We start from the raw sequence: 21,918 nt of genomic DNA, 5'->3' as shown, positions 1-21,918 counted from the left end.
TTAAAAAAAATCCATTGAAATCTTTGTATCATATCCAATCATAAATCTATAAAAGGTATTCCTGTTTTTGCCATGAGCTTAAATTCTCCTTCTATGATGTCTAACACCTCTTAGTTTATACTGGAACAGAAAACAGATAAAAAAAAAACAAATAAAAAAAAAAGATTACTCTTCCTCAATAGACCAGGCAGGGACCACATCTTTTTGAAAATAGGCCTAGAATGAGACTCAGCAAGAGAAAAAAAAATTCTTTTTGGAAAGAAACAGCATGCATTTTCTAAAAGAAACAACATGCATTTTAGCTCATGAATCTATATTTGCAATTGAAAGTAAGATCACCTGAAAGTATCCCAATGTTCAGATCTTGACCTTCTTTGGCCCTTGATCTGGGTACTCAATCTCAGATCCAGTGGAGATTGCCTCCTCCCATTCTCCTCTCACATACAGGCAATACCAAATAGTGGAGAGTTAGGAATCCAGCTCCAGGGTTTTCTAACTGTGCGTAAGTGACATCTCATCAGATAACAGTCTAGAACTTGGTAAATAATAATACTTCCATGAGCAACCTCACAGGGCTGTTGTGAGGAGAGCAGAGCCCTTTATAAACCTTAAGGCATTGTAGAAAGATATTTATTAATGCTATAGTTTTTTGTACCACAATAGTAGCAATCTCCTTGTAGGCAGAGACCATGCCTTATTGAAACTGTGCTTCTCCCCATGCTTAGTTCAGAGAGTAAACATAGTAAGTGCTAAATGAATGAACATTAGCCGTCTACAGAATAGACCAACTATATTTCTTCTTAGGAAACCTAGAATATGTTCTGTTTACTAAAAACATATCATGATTATTCTCTGAAGGGAGCCTCATACTTAGATTGAAGCTCCAGGTCTTTTTCTCCTCACCTCTTTTTCTCCTCTTTGTCTAGAAAAAGGCCCTCTTTGATCCCATGCTGGAGGTGCAGGAAAGAAAACAACAAAGGTAGGATTTGAACCCAGATCTTTTTATTTGTGAATCAATGGTTTTTTTGGCATAAACTTTGATACCTTTCATCCATTTTGGTGATCCTGCTACAGCGGTCTTTAGCTTATCAGCATATATTTGGAAGTGAAGCACTTTCAATCACTTTGTGAGGTAAATAGATATCTATAAATCTATAGATAGATATAAATCTATAGATATCTATAAAAAAATTTATACCCCTCATATTACAGGTGAGGAAAATGGCAATTCAACACTGTTAGGATTCAAAACCTAGGTCTCCTGAATTCAAGTCCAGTATACTTTCCTTTCACCCTATCCTTCTGCTTTGGCTAATGTGATAGTAACATAATGCTGTATTGGTAAGACAAATATAGCAAAGAGCCAGTGAATCCCCCTGGATTTGTGTGACTCATGGGTTAACCAGTTTGGAAGAAGGATACAGATTAAAGTTTTGTTGCATCTGTCACAGATTCTTGTAGGATTTTGATGTTCATGTGAGAGAGACACCTTTTGCCTAGGGAGAGCATATTTAAGCCTTCATTTTGCAAGTCAATAGCTTTTTAAAAATCAACAATCAGTATAATGTTATATGCTTGACCATAAGGATGGTGACCTGCTCTAGCAAATTGGAATGCTACTTTAAAAGCATAATGAATTGCATTCAAAGATACAACTATTAACAACAAAAATGTGTTTTGCTAGACTATGCTTTGTTCTATTACTATAAGGGAGAGTATTTGGGGTGTATTCTTGGGAGGAATCAGGATAGTAATACAAGAAAAAGTATAGAAAGGAAAGTAGAAAGTGTCATGAAATATTTTTAAAATTACAGTGGAAATGAAGGAGCAGAAGGAATCATAAACAAGCTGACAATACATGGACAATGTTGCTATATATTAAAAGTATATATACAATGTAATGTATATTAAAAGGAACAAACTGTATGTGGTAGTTTGATTATGGAAATGTTCATGTTTGCTGAAGATTTTCTAGTTTATGATATATTTTAATTGTCTTTCTCTTTTCTGCCCATGCTTTCATCAAGGATACTCTTGCTCCTGAGTATAGGTCATTTTCATAAAGATTTTAAAGAGATAAAAAAGCAGAATATGACTGATAGATGTTGATATCTCCTCAGTCTCATTTTTGCCAAAATTCAAAACACTCTATTGAAATGTTCCCTTCTGTGATGATCCTGAGAATCACTAGGCATCTTTAAAATTATATCCCCTTCAAACTGATTCAGGTCCAGTCATTCGTCCTGATTTGATCTTCTTAAGTACCATTAGAACTTGTTTTTGTGGAACATCAAGAATAGAGGGGGGGGTAGATTCCAAAAATGTTTTCATTATCACTGCCAATGAGCAGAGATCATTATAAGTAATAATAGCGCACATTATATTGTATTTTAAAAATTATGACAATCTTTTGAGATAGGTACTTTAATTAGTATTATTCCCATTTTATAAATGAGGAACCTTAGATTCAGAGATATTAACTGACTTATTTGCCCAAGGTCATCAGACTAATGTTGCAGCATTGTAATTTGAGCATAGATTTTTTTCCCCCCCTTACTATGTCATAAATACCCATAGATAGGTAGGTACTTTCCATCTTTTTCCCTAATTTCATCCACATATGATCTTTATTGAGTCATTTTTTTCCCTTGTGGTTTTTTTGTTTTTGCAAGGCAAATGCTGTTGGTAGTCTTTCATTCTCCTCCTACATAGAGTTTTGCTATTGAATTAAAGTTATGCTGCCTTTGGCTCCCATGTCTTTCACATCAATAAGAGAATAAAGGGTTTGCTGAATGAGAATGATTTCTGAGTTCTTTTACCTTTTTTCTTATGTTGACCATTTCATATCAGTTCAACTCTGTTAGGAAATAGATAATGTCATTGATGTCTTTACTTTTCTTCATTTCATGTTTTTTAGAGTTGCCATCTTTAAAAAGACCAAGTTGGAATCAGTGTAATTGTTTTTATCTTTATTCTTCCTTCTAATTTGACCTTTGCTTTAGTCATCTTATGAGTTGATTTGAAAAGATGACTGTGATTCTGACAAGAAGGCAAGGTGGCCTGATTCAGAGGTCCTGGGTTGGAATCTCAGCTTTGCTACTTAGTATGATTGTGATCCAGATCTGGGTTAAGTGTCCATAAATTGGGTTCTTTGTTCTTCATTTGTAAAATGAAGTCAGTCAATCAACAATTTAATAAGTATCTAGGTGTGTTCTAAGCCTTGTGCAAAGTACTAGAAATATGAAAATAGCAAAAGACAGTCTCTGCCCTCAAGGAGTTCACTTTCTAATTCCTCAAACTGATAGCCTGTTAGCTATAGGTGAAAACAGCATGCCATTTGTGAGACTTAGATAATTTCATTTTTAATAATGCCTTTTGATATTTGCTAAATTGTGTCTTCCAAAACCCTTTTTGAAGAAAGCACTCAATAAATGCCATAAGTAAAAAAAGTTGGAAAGATAGTATGAACTGATGCAGAGGAAAGAAAGCAAAGCAAGGAGTACATTTATACAATGACCACAATAATGCTAAGATAAACAACATTAAAAGATTACAGAACTCTGATTAATCCATATATTATTAATTAATTAATAATTAATTAATCCATTAATCATGAAGCAAGTCTTCTGCTCCTATTCACAGAGGCAGCAGATTATTCAATTTCAATTTCAACTTTTGACAATATTTTCACTTGTTTTGTTTGATTATTTTTATTTGACACAATGGAAGGTTCTATTTGAGGATTTATTGGGAAAATAATGATGATAAAAATGATGAAAGCATCAATAAGACAATTAAAAAATAAACCTAGCACACTAGAACATATTCATAATGTATATTTAAGTCTTCCCAATTGTCTCAAAGTCTTTGACCTCTCTTTTTTGTTTTGAACCATATTTTCCAACCTAATTTTTACAGTTCTTTCTTATATCTGCATTTTCATTGAACTCACTGAGTATCAAAGTACATGTGGACCTAATTTGGAAAATTTTTATCAGATTCTCCATAAACTTCAGTTTCTTTATTCTCTGCAATTATCTCCAGGGTAGTCTGTTTACTTATGCTCATCACAAACACTTCAAGGGAGGGTGACCAAGTATTACGTGAAATGATGTTTTCTGTTGCCTTTGATCAGATGATGCAACTAATACCACTATCTCCTTTAATTTATGTCCTTCCATTTAGCTATGATTCCATTCTTAGCAAAAAGTGTTTATATGTAGGCTGCAATCACCTCCATGACAATCTATTTACTTAGGTTTATCATAAGCACCTCAAGGCAAGGTGACCAAATACTCCATGAAATGATGTTTCCTGTTCCCTTTGGGCAACAGGAAATCATGCTACCATTGCTTTTTATTTGTGCCCCTCCATTTGTCTATTATTTCTTCTGGCTTCATTTATAGCAAGAACATCTTTATGAATGTAATTTATTTCCTCTAGGTTCATGTCAATTTAGTGATTCTGGGACAAAGATGGTAAATTGAAATCATGGTGGTTAAGTTCATGTTTATATATTCTAAGCACTGTGTACCTCCTTTTTGCCATTCTGTCACCTCCATAGAGCCATGAAGAGGGGCTGCTTGAGACTTATGATCATTTACTATTTTTGTCTGTTTAAACGGGCTGATGTAGTCAAAAAATTCATCACTTAGTAGACAGTTTATTGGAAATGGACTTTGTGGGGCATCTAGGTGGCATAGTGAATAGAGCACTGGCCCTGGAGTCAGGTGTACCTGAGTTCAAATCCAGTCTAAGACACTTAATAATTACCTAGCTGTATGACCTTGGGCAAGTCACTTAACCCCATTGCCTTGCAAAAACCAAAAAAAAAATGGAAATAAACTTTACCTTTTGCTGGTCCTCCTTTGACAGACCAATATTATGGTTCATTTTCAAGCCTATACTCAAGATCTTTCAACTCGGGAAGGCCTGATAGAGCTTAAGTTGTTATAGACTTTAGCTCTTAATATAGCTGTATATTAGTTATCATTTTAAATTTGATTTTAAATGTTTGATAGATTCAGTGAATTTGGATTCCCTTCTCTCCATCTTCTCCTCACAAATCTCCTTGATTCTCTGGAGAAAACTGGGACCCAGTTGGTTCTGTCTGATCACTGTCTCTCCTAGACTACCGTTTCAAGAAAGCAAGCCTCTGAATCAGTTCACTCCCCACAATCCTATAATCTCCTCCACTTCATACTATCTTATAAACTGGCAGAAATCTTTTCGTCTCTTCTCATCTCTCTACTTGTAAAATAATGAACCACGATTAAATTAATCCATGATAGGGTATGTATCTTATATAACTATATACCCATAGGGAGATGGCATAAATCTTATATACTTATATAACCCCTTTGACCCTACTCACCATCCCATTAACTTTCAGGACCATTTCTTTTTGGATATTGTTTCCCTTATTAGAATATAAACTCCTTGAAGGCAGGACAATCATCTAGGTTTGGATCCTTGTATTTCAATGCTGAGCATAGTTTTGAATCCTTGGATTTCAATGGTGAGCATAGCTCCTGGCACAGATTATGTGTACGTTTGTTTCTTCCCATTCATTTAGATACCCTGGTTTTCAATATATCCATTACTTTATAGGTAGGTACTTAGACACCTCAGTGGCACCATGGATAGAGCTCTGGACCTGCAGTCAGAAAGACCTAAGTTCAAATTCTATCTCAGAGACAAAATAACTGTATAACCCTACACAAGTTTTTTTTTCCTTTTTTTCTTATTAAAGAAGTTATTTATATCTCAGTCTCAGTTTCCTTAACTGTAAAATTAGAAAAATAATAGTATCTACTTCATAGGGTTATTGTAAGTATAAAATAGGCTATTTGTAAAGAACTTAGAATAGTGTCTAGCATGTAGTAGGTACGTTAAAAGGCTTGTTTCCTTTCTTCTTTTGTTAATATTAACTTTAAGCCATAAACCACCACAGAGACAACTTTGCTGAACTTTGTAAACTTTTCATAGGGCATTCAGGGAGGACTAGTACCTTTGGTGTGAGAGCTTACAGTGCAATTTTTCAGGACTGCTCCTCCACCTTTGGTGTTCACCTCTCTCCCATTTTTCACCTGTGGGCAGATGCAGCAGATAGAACACTGGCCTTGGAGTCAGGAGGATAGGAGTTCAAATCCAGACTCAGACACTTGAATCTTACTGTCTGTGTGATCTTAGGCAAGTCACTTAACTCTGATCACTTCGCATCCAGGACCATCTCCAGTTGTCCTGATTCATATCTGGCCACTGGACCAGATGATTCTGGAGGAGAAAGTAAGGCTGGTGACTTCTCACAGCACCCCCTTACTCAAAGTCAATTCATGTGCTTCTCGTGGCATCACCTCTCTGATGCCATAGTCTTCTTTGAAAATGAAGGAAAAGTATTATTATCTTTTATCTGTGGCTCCAAAAAGCTGTAGCATAAACTTTGACTACAGTCAAGCAAGTCAGTAAAACTTTCTTAACAGAGGGGCTAAGACTTCCTCAGCAGAATGAATGCATAAGCGACTTTTTCCAGTGGCCATGGAGGCAACTGAATTGGGAATTCTGGAGTGCTTAGAGCTTGGTCAGACCTCTGAGATGCCAAGGTCATCTGCTGAATCTTGACTTCTGTCTTGCCTCGGGATTTCAATAACTGGAAGAGGAAAGTGTGGCCTATGACTTTGCCCAACTCTGATTCACATAAATCCAATTCATTCACAAGTCAACACAGCATCACATGATATTATTGGTTCTCTTTGAAAACAAAGGACAAGCAACAACATTAATTTTAATTTCTTTAGTATTCTAATGAAGAAACTTACACAGGCTTCACAAAGATCTAGAGAGCTGACTACTTTTTATATCTTTAAAGTTTCTGGTAAGCAACAATTTATATCTCTCCCACTTTGAAAACATTATAACAAATGTGATTCAGAAAGGACCTTGAATAACTAGTTTTTACAAGACTCTTTGGGAAAAAATGCAACAATTTGAAAAAGTCTTAATGATGCCAATTCACTAACTACAAGTTAAGGAGCAAACAATTTCAATGTAGCTAATGACAGAATCAAAATCTATAGCCAGAGAGTGGTCACTCCCCAAATATTTATATTGTTTTTAAAGAAAGCACTTCTCTCACTGTAACTTTGTGAGGTGAGCATAAGGAAACTGATTTTGCAGACAATGTTGGTTAGAAATTAGCACTCAGACCATCTGATTCCAAGTCCCTCGTGGTTTCCTTCCACTGCCCTCCCCCCCCAGGCTGATGCAATTGTAGCACAATTCTGAAACGGTGAGACAAGTTGCAGCAAATGGCAAAAGAATCCTCCTGAGTCTGAGTGACTCATGGAGTAACCGGTTTGGAAAGAAGAATCCAGATTAAAGTTCTTGGGGGTTTGATGTGTTTAAGGAAGTAATGCTGTTCATTTGGAATGTGCTGGACAGAAAGGGTCACTGATGAGCTGGGGGGGGGGAAGCAAGTGTGAGCAGCAGCAGCAGCCACAGCAGCAACTATAAATCCCATAAAGAGCAAAGTATTTTTGTAAAAGCCTGAATAGAACAAAGTTTGAGCAAGAGGAAGGGCCTCCAAGTAAGACCAAAATCAAGATTTATGTGACCTGGAATAAAAACGAGGAATGAGGTATTTGTCAAGAAGGAAAACTCATAACATTTTGCTGTCCTTGCTTCATTAGAAAGAGCAGCTGGGCATTGGGAAACATAGATTTACCAGTTTCCCATCCCAAATAGTACCTAGAGGAATGGAACTTTGAAGGATCATAGTATAGTTTAAAAAAACTGGAAGGGAATTAGAATCCATATGATATGATGGTTTTAATTCTGGAGTCCATAAATTTTTTTTAAAGTATATAACTGTATTGTAAAAAACTGGTTTTGTATAAAACCCTAAGAATTTTAGGCATTAAAATTTTATGTATGTATGTGTGTATGTATAACACACATATGCATGTGTGTGTATGTGTGTGTCTTTATGCATACGATTCTACAGATAATCAAATAGGCCTAAGATGCCCCCAAAATATTAAGAACCCTTGCTCTCACCTATCTAATTCTCTTTAAAGGTGAAGAAACTGTAAACCACAGAAAGTTACATGACAAGTCTAAGGTCACAAAGATATTAAGCAGCAGACCTGGACCAGGTAAATCCAAGCTTTCTTACTCCATTACACTACCTTCTCAATGGATATGCTAGACGTATCTCATGGCAATGATATCAGTGTAAAAGAAGATTTTGTAGTTTTTAAGGCCTACATCCTCTCTAGACTTCTGCTAATAAAGGAACAAATATATTCTGTAGCAATAGATAGAAGACTGGTTTTGAATTAGCTCTGTGACCATAGGCAAGATAAATTTTATGAAATCTTTAGAATGAAGTCTGAGATATTAGAATTGATTCAAATATATAAGAATGAGAGCCATTTCACAATAGATAAATGGTTACTCTAGGACCAAATATTGTTTTATCTTTATCACTTTTTAAATTTCTATTTTTGTGTTTTATAATGTTCTACAGTAATATATGTATATAATAGATAAATACATTAACTCATCAGGTGTGCATATGCAAACTTTTTTTAACTGAGATGTTCAAGATCAAAAAGTTTGAAGCCATTACAATATATTGTCTCTCCTTGTCAAATAGTATGAAAGCATATCTAAAAACTACATACTTTTATTCACTTAATCTTTCTTAATCTTTTGTTTAATAATTACTCTAAATGTGAGATGGTAATTGATAGTCATTAGCTAGTAAAGAAAATTCTGTTGACTAATCTCTCTACTTTCAATTGCATGCAAAACAGATTCTAAAATGTAGAGTAAAACTTATCTACTTTCTTTGAGGTCCCTGTTAACTGAGATCCTGTGATTCTGATACCCTAAACCTTCTTTTCTCTAGGTGAAACATTCTAATTTTCTTTAGTGTATCCTCATAAGACATGATCTTGGAGTTCTTTACCAAACTGGTCACCCTTCTTTGTACACTTTTCAAGTCATCAGTGTCCTTCCTGTATCCAAAATTATATTATTTCATCTTTATCTCTTCTTTTTAAATTTCTATTTTGTATGTTGTGTAATGTACATAATTATTCTGTGCAGTTCTATTTATATGTAGTCCTTCAGATGTGGTCTAATCAGTTTATAGAATTTTATATCACAACCTAGTCCTTCCTCATTCTGGATACTATATCTTTCTTAATGAAGCCCAAGATAACATTAGCTTTTTTAAGTTACACTGTTGACTCATCTTCAGCTTGCAAACCACTAAACTCTCCAGAGATTTTTTTCAAACTTCTGTCTAGCCATGTCTCCCCCATCTTTTAACCATGACTTTTTTTGTCATGTGTTTATTTATAGGAAGTAGTTTAAGATGTGCTGTTTTGTCTGTATACATTTATAGGAAGCAGTTTAACATGTGTGAGCCTTGTCATCAGTTTGACTAAGACAAGCAAGGCAGATGTGGTAGATGGAGCACTACTGTTGATTCTTAAATAAATCAGTGTGTCACTAGCATATGAATGAAACTTTATTCTATGTTGACTCTCAAATGGCCTACAGTACAAACATGTGATAATGACAAAGACAGCCAGAAACAGAGAATAGAATCGCTGGCTCTGGGAAGTTCCAAACAACAGATTTCATGTCTTCTTTGCAGCTAACCTAGTAATTTTGACCTAAGGATCAATTATTCATTTGGCCTCAAGTATAGCAAATATTAAAATACAGAGAATGTTGCCAGCCATTTTGACTGATGTTTCCTCAGTGGTAGACAATGGAAAGAATGAGATAAATTTGAGTCATCTATTGTTAGAAAACCTTGGATACCAGACTTCAAGAACTTTGGTTTAGAAATAAGCTAAAAATCAGATGAACATCTATAAACAGTTATCATCTGAGAACACTTTCAAATTGTTTACTAGCAGAGATAATCTCCCTTTCACAATATGGACAATAAATAGTACAGGGTTGATAAATTTTTCCCTAAATCATAGGAAACATCCTAAAAACATAAATACTGTAGTTGAATACTCTTCAGGTCTAAATATTTTGAGTACTTATTTTTCATAAATAAACTATAGCATTTCTTGATGAAATTACTTATGTCCATATCTCAATTTTGATATTGATTCCATATAATTCAGTGGTAGCGGTAATGTTTTGAAGAGTAGCAAGGACAACATCTTTAAAACTGCCTTTCTTCCTATCTTGTTCAATCTCCCAAACCTTCCTAACATAGACATTTCCTCCCTCCCAACCCCCCCTACTTTTTGAGAACAAAATAAAGAAAACTATATTTATTCCTACCTTGTTCAAACTCCCAACACTTCATAATACAAATATTTCCTCCATTTTGAAAAGAAAAATAAAGAAAACTATATTTATTCCTACCTTGTTCAAATTCTCAACACTTCATAATACAAATATTTCCTCCATTTTGAGAAGAAAAATAAAGAAAACTGTATAATTCTCCCTTTGCCCCTTTTTCTGTTTAGAAACAAACACATGATGCTGCCAAGAAATATTTTAAGTGGTATGTGTTTTGTTTTTTGCTAAGGGTTGCAACATGTTCTGTTGAAGGCCTTTCCCATAGACTTCAAGTTAAAGGAAGGGAGAGCCATATACCAATCACTACTCACTCCTCTTCCATATCTAGATGTTTTTTCCCCTCTGCCTCTAAACTCTGATTTTTCCCCTATTGTCCTTGGACTAGTAGTTCATGAAACTATTGGCACCAACAGTGCAACTCCAGGTCTGTCATGAGACACAGACCAGGAACCAGAGTTGTAGAAGTTACCTGCTCCTTCCTTTCAACCAAAGGAATCATCTTTCAAATTCAAATAATACAATTCCATAGATTTTTTATTGTGCATTCACTGTGTGAAAGATACTATACTATGTGTTGAGATATAAAGATAAATAAGATCTGGTACTTTCCTTTCAAGAAGCCTATAGTCAAATAGAGGAAAATGCAAGATTTGTACTCAAATAATTATGATACAAAATAGAATTTAAGTTTATAAGATCAGTTAAAATATTCATTTTTTCATTCTGAGTGGCAGGAGAAAAGGTGAAGGAAGAAATATAAAAGTGTCTAGATTGTAGCAAATTTTAGATTCTGAATATTCAACTCATCAAATAAAGAGACAGTATAAAGGGCATAATATTGGACTAGAGTCATGGGACTTGAGTTTCCAAGTTTCCAATCCACTAATTGTGTAACTTTAATTAAACAAGACACACAGAACCTTGCCTGAACTTAGTTTTCTTTTAATTTAATATTTATTCTCATTTTGTACAAATGTTTTTTATACATTAATATAATATTCTTATTTAAGAGTAAATGAAATACCCCCTCCCCCCATAAATGTAGACTTGCTTGATCAATAAATTAAAGGGGAGAGAAAAAAAAATAAAATAAAAAAAATAGTAATAATTGCATGTATGGCCAGGTGGCGCAATGGATGGAGCACCAGCCCTGGGGCCGTGAGCACAGGAGCCCACATCCGGCCCCGTACAACCAACAATCACCCAGCCGTGTGCCATGCAAGCCGCCCGAACCCCACTGCCCTGCAAAAAACCAAAAAAAAAAAAGGAAAAAAAAGGACCCAAAATAAAATAAAATAGTAATAATAGTAGGGGTAGCTGGGTGGCAGGCAGAACATTGGCCCTAGAGCCTGGAGCACCCGGGTCCAAATCCGGCCCCAGACACCCAAAGATCACCCTGCTATGTGGCCCCAAGCAGGCCATCCAGCTCCACTTGCCCTGCACCCCCCAAAATAATAATAATAATAAATGTTCTTGAGTCTTTTGAACTTAGTTTTCTTAATCTGTTAAAGACAATTTATAAGGTGCCTTCTAGATCTGTGTGATCTCCAAGTCACTGTTCTCTCATGAAAGGAAAGCAAAATTCATACAATCATGGAATTTTTGAACTGAAAGGGACTCCCCAAGAATATTGATCACCTAATTAAAGGCCTAGAGCTTGAAGGGACTTTGCTAGACAATATTATGGAGTATAGTAAGAATATGATTGGAGTTGGGAAGACACAGGCTCAGATTCCTCTCTAGACCCTAGGCAAGGCTTGTAACCTCTCTTTGCCTCAATTTCCTCATCTGTAAAATGAAGAAGTTCAATTACATGACCTCTAATGCTCCTTCTCCCAGTAAATCTGTGATTCTAGGAATGAAAATTGCTGAGGGAGACGATGATTTAGGATGAGATACTTGCGTCTAGGTTAGTGTATATATGTGTTCTACAGTAAATAATTGTTTGAACAGTGAGCTTCATATCATTATGGGATAAGAAAGAAGAATTCACAAGAAAAATGGTCATTTAAATCTAAAGATCTCTTAATATTTTTAGCTTGGTAGATATTAATAAGTCTTATTAACACCTTGTACTAAAATAGATTCATCCATCCCTCCCTCCTTTGATTTAGTTGTATTGCTTTGTAACACATTTTTCTAACACATTGCTTCATTTTCTGGCTTTATGCTAACTTAAGTAAATAATAACAATTACAGTAGTCATAGCTGGCCTTTATGTAGAACCTTTAATGTGTCAACTTTCAAGTGTCAACATTATCTCCTTTGATCCTTAACAACAATCCTGGGAGGTAGATGCTATTACCCCAACTTTACAGTTGGGGAAACTGTGGAAAAGAAGTTAAAATGACTTGCCCAAAGTGTGACAATTTCTCAGTTATGAGATACTTCTGTAGTTATTTTCATGCATAATAACAGATAAAACACTGGTTCTGTGAATGTTTCATCTTAAGTAATTGTTGAAACATTTGGAAATGAAAGTAATCATAGAATATACTTTAATAGAAATAACCAGTATTCCAAATTAACAAAATCAAGGTCTAGATAGATGTCCAATTTTTTAAAATGTTAAGATGATGTCAGAGAGATGTTTTTATAAGCTACTAAAATTATAACAAGTTCTAATCCCCTTCTGAAAGAATTCCTAAACACTTGCTTGAGAAGTGTAGTCTTCTAAAATAGCCATAGTGTGGTTATTTTTGTGCCCCTGTATAGGATATGCATATATAGGCTATTGGTTTCAATATAGGATTCCTAGTTCAAAGCAGACTAAACAGGGGGGGGGAGGTTATGTTTCTTTATTTTCAGCATATTCAAACATTGATTGGGGAGAATTAATACTTCTTTTTTGGGAACATTTTGGGAATGTTGGTATTTATGATGTATTTTAAGAACCTCAGCTGAAAAGACTTAATCCCAAATGTGAACATATGATGTGATGTCCTGGAAAGAGCCCTGAGTCAGGAGAACCTAGGTTCAAATTTCAGTTCTGCCTCTAATTAACTGTGAGACCTTGGGCAAGTCACATCATCTCAGAAAAAATTATTTCATTGATTATTTGGGAGACTAATGGAAGAAGCATTGGATTGGATGTCAAAGTACTCTAGCTCAAATCCAAGCTTCTGCCATTTGCTCAAACCCCCATTGGATGTGTTTTGTCAATTTTAAGGGATTCCCCAGTTTCATTTAACTATTAACAATCAGGGTCACTTTTACAAAGAAAGATTTACTTCAAAGGTATGACAGGAATACATACTTAAAAGGTATGACACCCCTTCCCAATATCTGGGGATACATAATCCAGTCATTATCAGTATACCATATATAATCTCCCCTATAGCTCAGTCTCTGGGGAGGGGAGTGAAAGAGAATAAGGGTTACAGCCAAACCTATCCCATAGAGCATCAGTCCCACAGAGTTCCAGATCCAAAATCCCCCTGAGCACTGTGTCCCAGCAACCTGATTTCTCAGGGCTTCCCTGATGAATCCATAGCAACATCTTGCTTGAAATCCTGGCTCCAAAGTTGAGCTCCTGAGTCCAGGTACTCTTCCACCTGTACCTAGAACTGAAAAGGATAAACTAAACCTATTTCTCAAAACAATGGATCTTAAAGCAGGAAAAGGAAGATGGATGTTTTCTCCATACACAGCTTAGTGCATGGTGATCATCCTGTAGTAGGTAAGCAAAATCTTTGCCACTGGATGCAGATGGAAAGAGACAAAAGGACTGTCCTAATCTGGTACTTTTAAAGACAGTCTGTTCTGGCTCTTTAGTCAAAGGAAAGAGGTTGCTTCTACCCATAGGGCAGGGAAACTCAGAAGTTTTCTCTCATAAGGAAATCTCTCACATGGGTGCCTCCAACTTAGGTGATCTGGGTATGAGTAAACCAGTTACACTCCTACATAGTTGTTGGCATGTTGAATTAGTTAGACAGTGAGTACCTTAAGAACAGGGACTGTTCTTTGCTTTGCACAGTTTCTCACAAATAGTGGGTACTCATATTTTTTTATTTGACCTTGGCTTCTGTTTCCTCATGTTTAAAATAAAAAAGGTAGATTAAATGATCTTTGGATTCTTTCCAACTCTGAATCTATGAATTCTTTTTTTCCTGGTCTCTTTCATTCTATGGATAGTTGTAAAAAGAGTGAAAGATGGATAGACCACAGGAGGTCAACTTGGAACTCAAGGTAGGGAATCATGAAATGGGTACATGGTGAAGAATAAAGAAAACCCAGAGACAGAATTACACATATAATAGACAGTGAGATATAGATGAATAGACTCGAGAGAAATAGATTGATAAAATGCACTTGATGGTAGATAATAGACATTCCTTAATTTGCTGGGTTTTTTAAACAACATGCTATCCTGACTGTGATAAGCAAGAAAACCCGGAGATTATCTAGTTGTATCCCTTCATTTTAAGTCCAGAGAGGTCACATAGTTTGCCTTAGGTCCCACAGGTTCTGGGAACTGAAAATAGACGCCAGACTCCAAAACCAGCACTTTCCCCCTGCACTAGTTGCCTTCTAAATGATCAAGAAATGTCTTTTTTTTTTTGAGAGAGATTCTGTGACACTTTTGTCCCACAACCTATATTTGATATTTAGTAAGGTGATATATTTTGTGTTCCATCATCCCTGATACCTTATGGGATCAAACATTTATTTATAAAACGAAGATAATTTCTTTTTTAAAAAATTTTTTGCAAGGCAATGTGGTTAAGTGACTTGCTTAAGGTCACACAGCTAAGTAACTATTACGTGTCTAAGGTCAGATTAGAAATCAGGTCCTGGGGCAGCTAGGTGGCACAGTGGATAGAGCACCAGCCCTGGAGTCAGGAGTACCTGAGTTCAAATGCGACCTCAGACACTTAATGATTACCTAGCTGTGTGTCCTCGGGCAAGCCACTTAACCCCATTGCCTAGCAAAAACTAAAAAAAAAACCAAAAAAAAACCACACAAATCAGGTTCTTCAGAATCCAGGCCTCATGCTTTATCCAATGTGCCACCTAATTGCCTCTAGACTAGACAATTTCTTTTTTAAAAAAAATTTATTTATTTATTTTGAATTTTTACAATTTTTTCCCTTAATCTTGCTTCCCTTCCCTCCCCCCACAGAAGGCAGTCTATTAGTTTTTACATTGTTTCTGTGGAATACATTGCTCTACATTGAATATGATGAGAGGAAAATCATATCCTTAAGGGAAAAAATGAAGTATAAGAGATAGCAAAATTACATAATAAGATTTTTTTTTAAATTAAAGGTAAAGGGGCAGGTAGGTGGTGTAGTGGATAAAGCACTGGCTCTGGAGTCAGGAGTACCTGGGTTCAAATCTGGTCTCAGACACTTAATTACCTACCTGTGTGGCCTTGGGTAAACCACTTAATCCCGTTTGCCTTGCAAAAAAAAAAAACAACCTAAAAAAAAATTAAAGGTAATAGTCTTTGTTTAAACTCCACAATTCTTTCTCTGAATATAGATGGTATTCTCCATCGCAGATACCCCCAAATTGTGCCTTATTGTTGCACTGATGGAATGAGCAGTCCATTAAGGTTGATCATTACCCCCATGTTACTGTTTTGGTGTACACTGTTCTTCTGGTTCTGCTCATCTCACTTAACATCAGTTCTTTCAAATCCTTCCAGGCTTCCCTGAATTCCCATCCCTCTTGGTTTCTAATAGAACAATAGTGTTCCATCACATACATATGCCATAGTTTATTAAACCATTCCCCAACTGATGGACACTTATTTTTTGATTCTTTGCCACTGCAAACAGGGCTACTATGAATATTTTTGAACACGTGATGTTTTTACCTTTTTTCATGATCTCATCAGGGTATAGACCCAGTAATGGCATTATTGGATCAAAGGGTATGCACATCTTTGTTGCCCTTTGGGTTTAATTCCAGATTGCTCTCCGGAAAGGTTGGATAAGTTCACAGCTCCACCAACAATGCATTAATGTCCCAGATTTCCCACATCCCTTCCAACATTGATCATTTTCCTTTCTGGTCATATTGGCCATAGACTAGATAATTTCTAAGGAACCACTTAGTTCTAAATCCTATGATCCTGAACAGTGAAATGGACAGGACAGATCTCTCAGGCTTAAAGATCTAAGATTTTTTTTTTTCCCTTTGTAAGAGTGATGGGTAAAGGGAAAAGAAAAAAAGGAGGATGTGGACGGGGAGTTGGATGAAAGAACTATCCAGTTTATGTTAGTTGATAGGGAGAAGGGAATGTAGTGTATATTTTAAAAATAATCTACAAGATAGGTGTACTATTTTCTTGGATTTTTATTAACTGAGGGTAGCTTTCCTCTCTACCCCACACCCAGTTACACAACTACCAATTCCTGTAAAAGCTCTTGTGGAATTGTCTGTTTAAGAGGAGGAAAGGACATGGATGGGTAGGTATTAGATTGGATTTTCTGTTTCTAGCGCTGTTTGACCTTCTTAAGCCTCTGACTTTGGAGCAATAGTTAACACTGTTATTGATTTTTTAGGCCTGCTATGACTTCTGAGTTTGTGAAAAAATCTCTATAGAAATAGTAAATTATCATTTAATCAAATGAAATAATATCTATAAAATGCTTTGCAAACCTTCAATTTTTTATTTTATGTAAGTCAGTTATGGAAAAATGCTTTGGCATCCATATATTTCGCCTATTGCAGAGATTTGAAGATGGGGGGAGCCATGGAATTACTTAACTTCTTTGTAAAAGAAATTGATTTATGAGCTTAAAAAAAAAGTCAAGAAATTTTCAGAAAAACAAGGTGAGATGAAATTTCTTTAGATGAACTTGACTGAGGGTCACTACAGAGATGCCACCAAAGGAACAGAGTCTATATATTTATGAATTTGTGTGGATATATATACCTTTTTTTTAAAATTTGAATTTTTGAATGGATATTTAAATTTATTGACTATTGGGGTGGATATATGGAAGACAGAGAAAGTAACAAGTTCTGTTTAAATAAATCTCTAAGAGAGGAAGCTTAAAGAGAAAGGAGGAAAATTCCATGGATAAAAAACACAGTCTTTGATGTTTAGTTCTAATTCATGCAACAAATGTTATTGAGAGCCTTTGTACCAGGTCCTATGTGCTTATCTGTCCCCTCTCTTTCCTCCCTTCTTGCTTTCAGGGTTATCACTGATTGGCTTCCAAAGAGGAGCTTGAGGGGAAACAAGGTTTGGAAACAATCAAGTCTATTTTTGGCATGGGGGCAGAATGGAAGAATGTGCAGGGAGAGAAGGCAAATAAAGTAAGCAATGAAAAAACAAGCCTAGGTGCAGGAAGGGAAATGAAGAAAAGGATGAAATGGGAAATGAAGAAATAGAAAATTTTGAATACAAACACTGATTTTATAAAAACAGAATTTTGGATTAGGGCTACACCTGTCATAGATGATTCCTTGACAGTTTTTGGAATCTGTGTTTCATCAAGTAAAGGAATTTCCAAATTTGTAGCTTCCATTTTTGGTATAGTGATTTTTCTCCATTTTGATTAAGCAAATTATTTCCTTTCTTGTATTTCCCTAAAGTTTGTTACTATATTGCTCCATAGCAGAATAAGTGTAGGGAGAGGAACAACTTCATTGGTGAATCTGAGAATTGTGCAAGTAAGTTAAATGATTATATGCTTATTTGAAGGGAGCAATATTTGTTCTAAAAAGTGTTTAATGGATCTGAATTGCCTTGCTATCAAGAAAGGAAATGGAGTGAAACTCCATCTTAGGCAAACTCAATAGATGAAAATCCAATTTTAAAGAAACGGGTAAATTAAAAGGACTTACTATTAAAAAGTTCTTTTAATAGCAAGTTACTCTAGAACGTTTAAAATAATTCTATTTGTAAAAATTCAGTTTACTCACACATTTTGCAAGAGCGAAAGCTCTATATTAGGATGAGCCCCATCCTTTAGGACAATGGAGTGAGGTTTATGTCACAGAGACTGTTTCTAAGGGTTACTTTAGAAAGAAGCGCCATTACATTCTGAATTGTGGACAGTCTAGTGAATCAACTCTACACTTATTGGCTCCACAGAAATGTACACCAGATTTAATGTGCACTAGGAACTGAATGCAGTACTATGGAGTACTATGGAGAAAGCTAAAAGCAATTAAGTAATATCAATTTGATATTTGGTTCTCTTCAAAAAGGAAGGACAAGAACCAATCAGCAAGTTAATTGCTAAGCAACCGTGGTCTTCTTGATACTATAGTCCCAACTACTAATCTAAACCTATAATACTTTCTACTACAACATTTAAAGTGTCTGAAACATGTTTGTTCTTCTGTTTCATAAATCAATATATCCTACAGAACTGTATCAGGGCAGATAGGTGGAACAGCAGATAGAGTGTGGGACCTGGAGTCAGGAAGACATGAGTTCAAAGCTGTCTCAGACACTCATTAGCTGTGTGACCCTGTATAAGTCACTTAACCTTGTTTCTCTCCATTTCTAATCTGAAAATGAGTTAGAGAAGTAAAATGGCAAACCACTTCAGTACTGTTGCCAAGAAAACCTCAATTGGAGTTGCAGAGGATCAGGCACGACGGAAACAACTCACATTATTTATGGCAATATTATTTATATTGCAAATGACAGGAAAAAATCTAAATGTACAACAGTTGAGGAATGCCTGAAGAAATTATAGCATATCAATGTCATAGAATTATATTACTTACATTTAATAGATATAAGCAATATAAAGAAATTGTAATTATCTTATAAATTATATTTAATTGCTCTTATATTTTAAACCTATGTAAGGAATGCAAAATTAATTAGATTTACATCAAAGTTTTAAAATATATAGTTCTGTGTTATAAATAAAGACTGGCAATATAATAATATTTGACTTGTAATTTGGCATTGAACTTTAAGATTTGCAAAGAGCTTAAAATTCAGTATTTAACTGGAATCTCACAAGAATACTGTTTAAGTACTAGAGATATTCTTATCCTTTGGAGTAGTGGATAGAGTGCTGGGCCTGGAATCTGGAAGACCTGAGTTCAAACCCTGCCCAGATACTTATTAGTTATGTGACTGTGGGCAAATCACTTAGACCTGTTTGCCTTAGTTTACTCACTTGTAAAATGAGCTGGAGAAGGAAATGCCAAACTACTCCAAATCTTTGTTAACAGAACTGTAACTGAAACAGTTAAACAGCAAAAAATTCTCATTTCAATTGACAGAAGAGGAAATAGAATTAAGTGACTTGCTTAGGTAAAGTAATAGGAAATGAGAATATAATTCTCTTCTGTCTTCATTCTATATTTCTTTACATAAGTCTTTCTACCTTTGTCTGAATGTTGCATATTGACTTTATGGTAATTGTTAAACACATTGTTTCCAGTTTTTGTCACAAACAACATCCAATGTTATCACAGTTTCAGCTCTTTGAGAGCAAATATTACATGTTATTTACCTTTATATCCTAGGATCACAGGGTCTCAATTCTGGAAGGGATTTTAGAGGCTATTGAGTCTAATCATGCTCCTTTTATAAATGAAACAAAATTTCTAAGGTCATACAACAAGAATGCATCTGAAATGAGATTTGGACTCAGGTCTTCCTGATGCACTAACCATCACTCTATTCTATAGCTATGATAACAGTAATTAAATTCAGCAAGCATTTGATATGTACTTTCAATGTGTAATATACAGTACTAGGTACTTATAATATACCAGAAAGTGTGCTGGAAAAACAAACACAAGCAAGCAAGATAATCTCTGCTCTCAAGGGGCTTACATTCTATTGAGGGAAGAAAACACATTAAAAATGAAAAGCAAGGAGAGGGCATGGCAAGGAGACTTTGAGAAGATGCTTCAAAACCTGAGTCTGTGAAAGATAAGGCACAAAACTCACCTATCAGCATTCTAATTCCTATTTTTAATAGGGTAGAGATGGTTGTGAGGAGGATTATGTCAGGGAGATTGGTAGGACCTGCATGAAGAGAAGCAGTTAGCAGAGAATCAGCTTCCTTTGGTCTATCTATTTCTGAATGTGCCCTCAGAGCTGAAAGTTACCCGGAGAACATGAGGTTTCTCTTTCATATTCTTCCATTATAGAGTTATGTATGTGTTTGTGCCCATTATTCTTCACAGATATTGAATTCCTTAGTGGGAAGGTTTAATTCAGATTAAAATCACTCATTTGCTAGAATATATGTGTTTGTGATGATAGTATCATTTTCCTCTTATTGTTACCTAAATGGTTATGTTTAATAGCTAAAAAATTCATTATTGAGTTGCTGCTTATATAGATGGAAGCACACTTGTGGGGGTTCAAAGTTGTGAGTAGGCTAAGTGTTTTCTTACTCCCTTACTCCCTTATTCCCTTCCCAGTTTTACCCTTAGAATCTTGAAAGAATTTAAGTGTTGTCACTTGGTGGTCCTTTTTGTAGATATCTAAACTTGACTACATGAGAGTAGATTGAAGTGAGAGAGCTAGCCTAGAGACTGACTGGTGTGAAGCAGCTTATTTCAGTATTTAGATCTCAAAGCAACAGGTTAAGAAAGGTAACATTCAAAGTTTGTCCTTGAAGATAGAAATGGAAGTGGAATTGATGCTGCTAGAGAAGACCCAAGGCTTGAGGAGGATGAATAAGTAAAATGCATGATTCCCATCATTTATTTGTTTGATTTTTGTAAGGCAGTGGGGTTATGCCTTGCTCAAGGTCACACAACCAGGTAATTATTAAGTGTCTGAGGTCACATTTGAACTCAGGTCCTCCTGACTCCAGGGCTAGTGTGCTATCCACTCTGCCTCCTACCTTCCCCAGATTCCCATCATTTAAACTAACAATGGACCAAGACTTACAGTTTTGGCTACTCTGGCAGTTTTTTTTTTTTCAAATCAGGCAGGTGAAAATGGAGTATATGCCAGAGAGTACTGATGAAGAAAGAAGTTCGGGCAGCTAGGTGGCGTAGTAGATAAAGCACTGGCCCTGGAGTCAGGAGTACCTGGGTTCAAATCCGACCTCAGCCACTTAATAATTACCTAGCTGTGTGTCCTTGGGCAAGCCACTTAACCTAGTTTACCTTGCAAAAAAAAATCCAAATAAAAAAAAGAAAGAAGTTCAACAAGTACATAGTAACTCTCCTAAATGGGCACTGTCATGAAGATGACAGCTGAACTAGGTGGAAGGTACCCTGAAGGTAAAAGCTCACCTTACTGGTTTTAGCTTTATCTTGGCAAGTTTTTTATTTTGACTTCATTGTTTGGCTGACCCCAGGTTCAAAAAAAAGCACCATCTTAACAAATCTTTGCCTTAACAAACAGCAGCATATTGGCTAACATCTGTCTAGTCTTGTCATCACTAAGATCAGTTTTACAAATATTCATCCTAAAATCACTAAATAAAAGAGTACCTGAGAATTAGGAGAGAAAAATGGAAATCATATTATAAACTTTAGAAGGAACTTAGATAGATGGTCATCCCTTCTTTGTGTACTAGAACTTTTGATAATATGTAGTGTCTAAATACTTGGTTCTTAAGAGTTTATAGCTTTTTTTATATAAAAAATGCAATTTTTTAAATGCCCAAATTGATTTCAGAGGAG

General features: G+C 35.5%; 1 protein-coding gene across 2 annotated transcripts in view; it reads left to right on the top strand.

The window, feature by feature from the left end:
• The window catches only part of RTN4 (reticulon 4), a 140,231-nt gene that overhangs the window by 1,234 nt on the left and 117,079 nt on the right, over positions 1–21,918 (top strand). For both annotated transcript variants that reach the window (XM_074206293.1, XM_074206283.1), the window contains one exon: positions 927–979. The gene's annotated coding sequence lies outside the window, so the exon portion shown is untranslated. The remainder of the gene's footprint in view (positions 1–926; positions 980–21,918) is intronic.

Source organism: Macrotis lagotis, chromosome 1 (genome assembly GCF_037893015.1).
Source record: "Macrotis lagotis isolate mMagLag1 chromosome 1, bilby.v1.9.chrom.fasta, whole genome shotgun sequence".
NCBI lineage: Eukaryota > Metazoa > Chordata > Mammalia > Peramelemorphia > Peramelidae > Macrotis > Macrotis lagotis.
The sequence above is the reverse complement of the archived record's forward strand: the minus strand, read 5'-3'. Positions and strand labels throughout refer to the sequence as shown.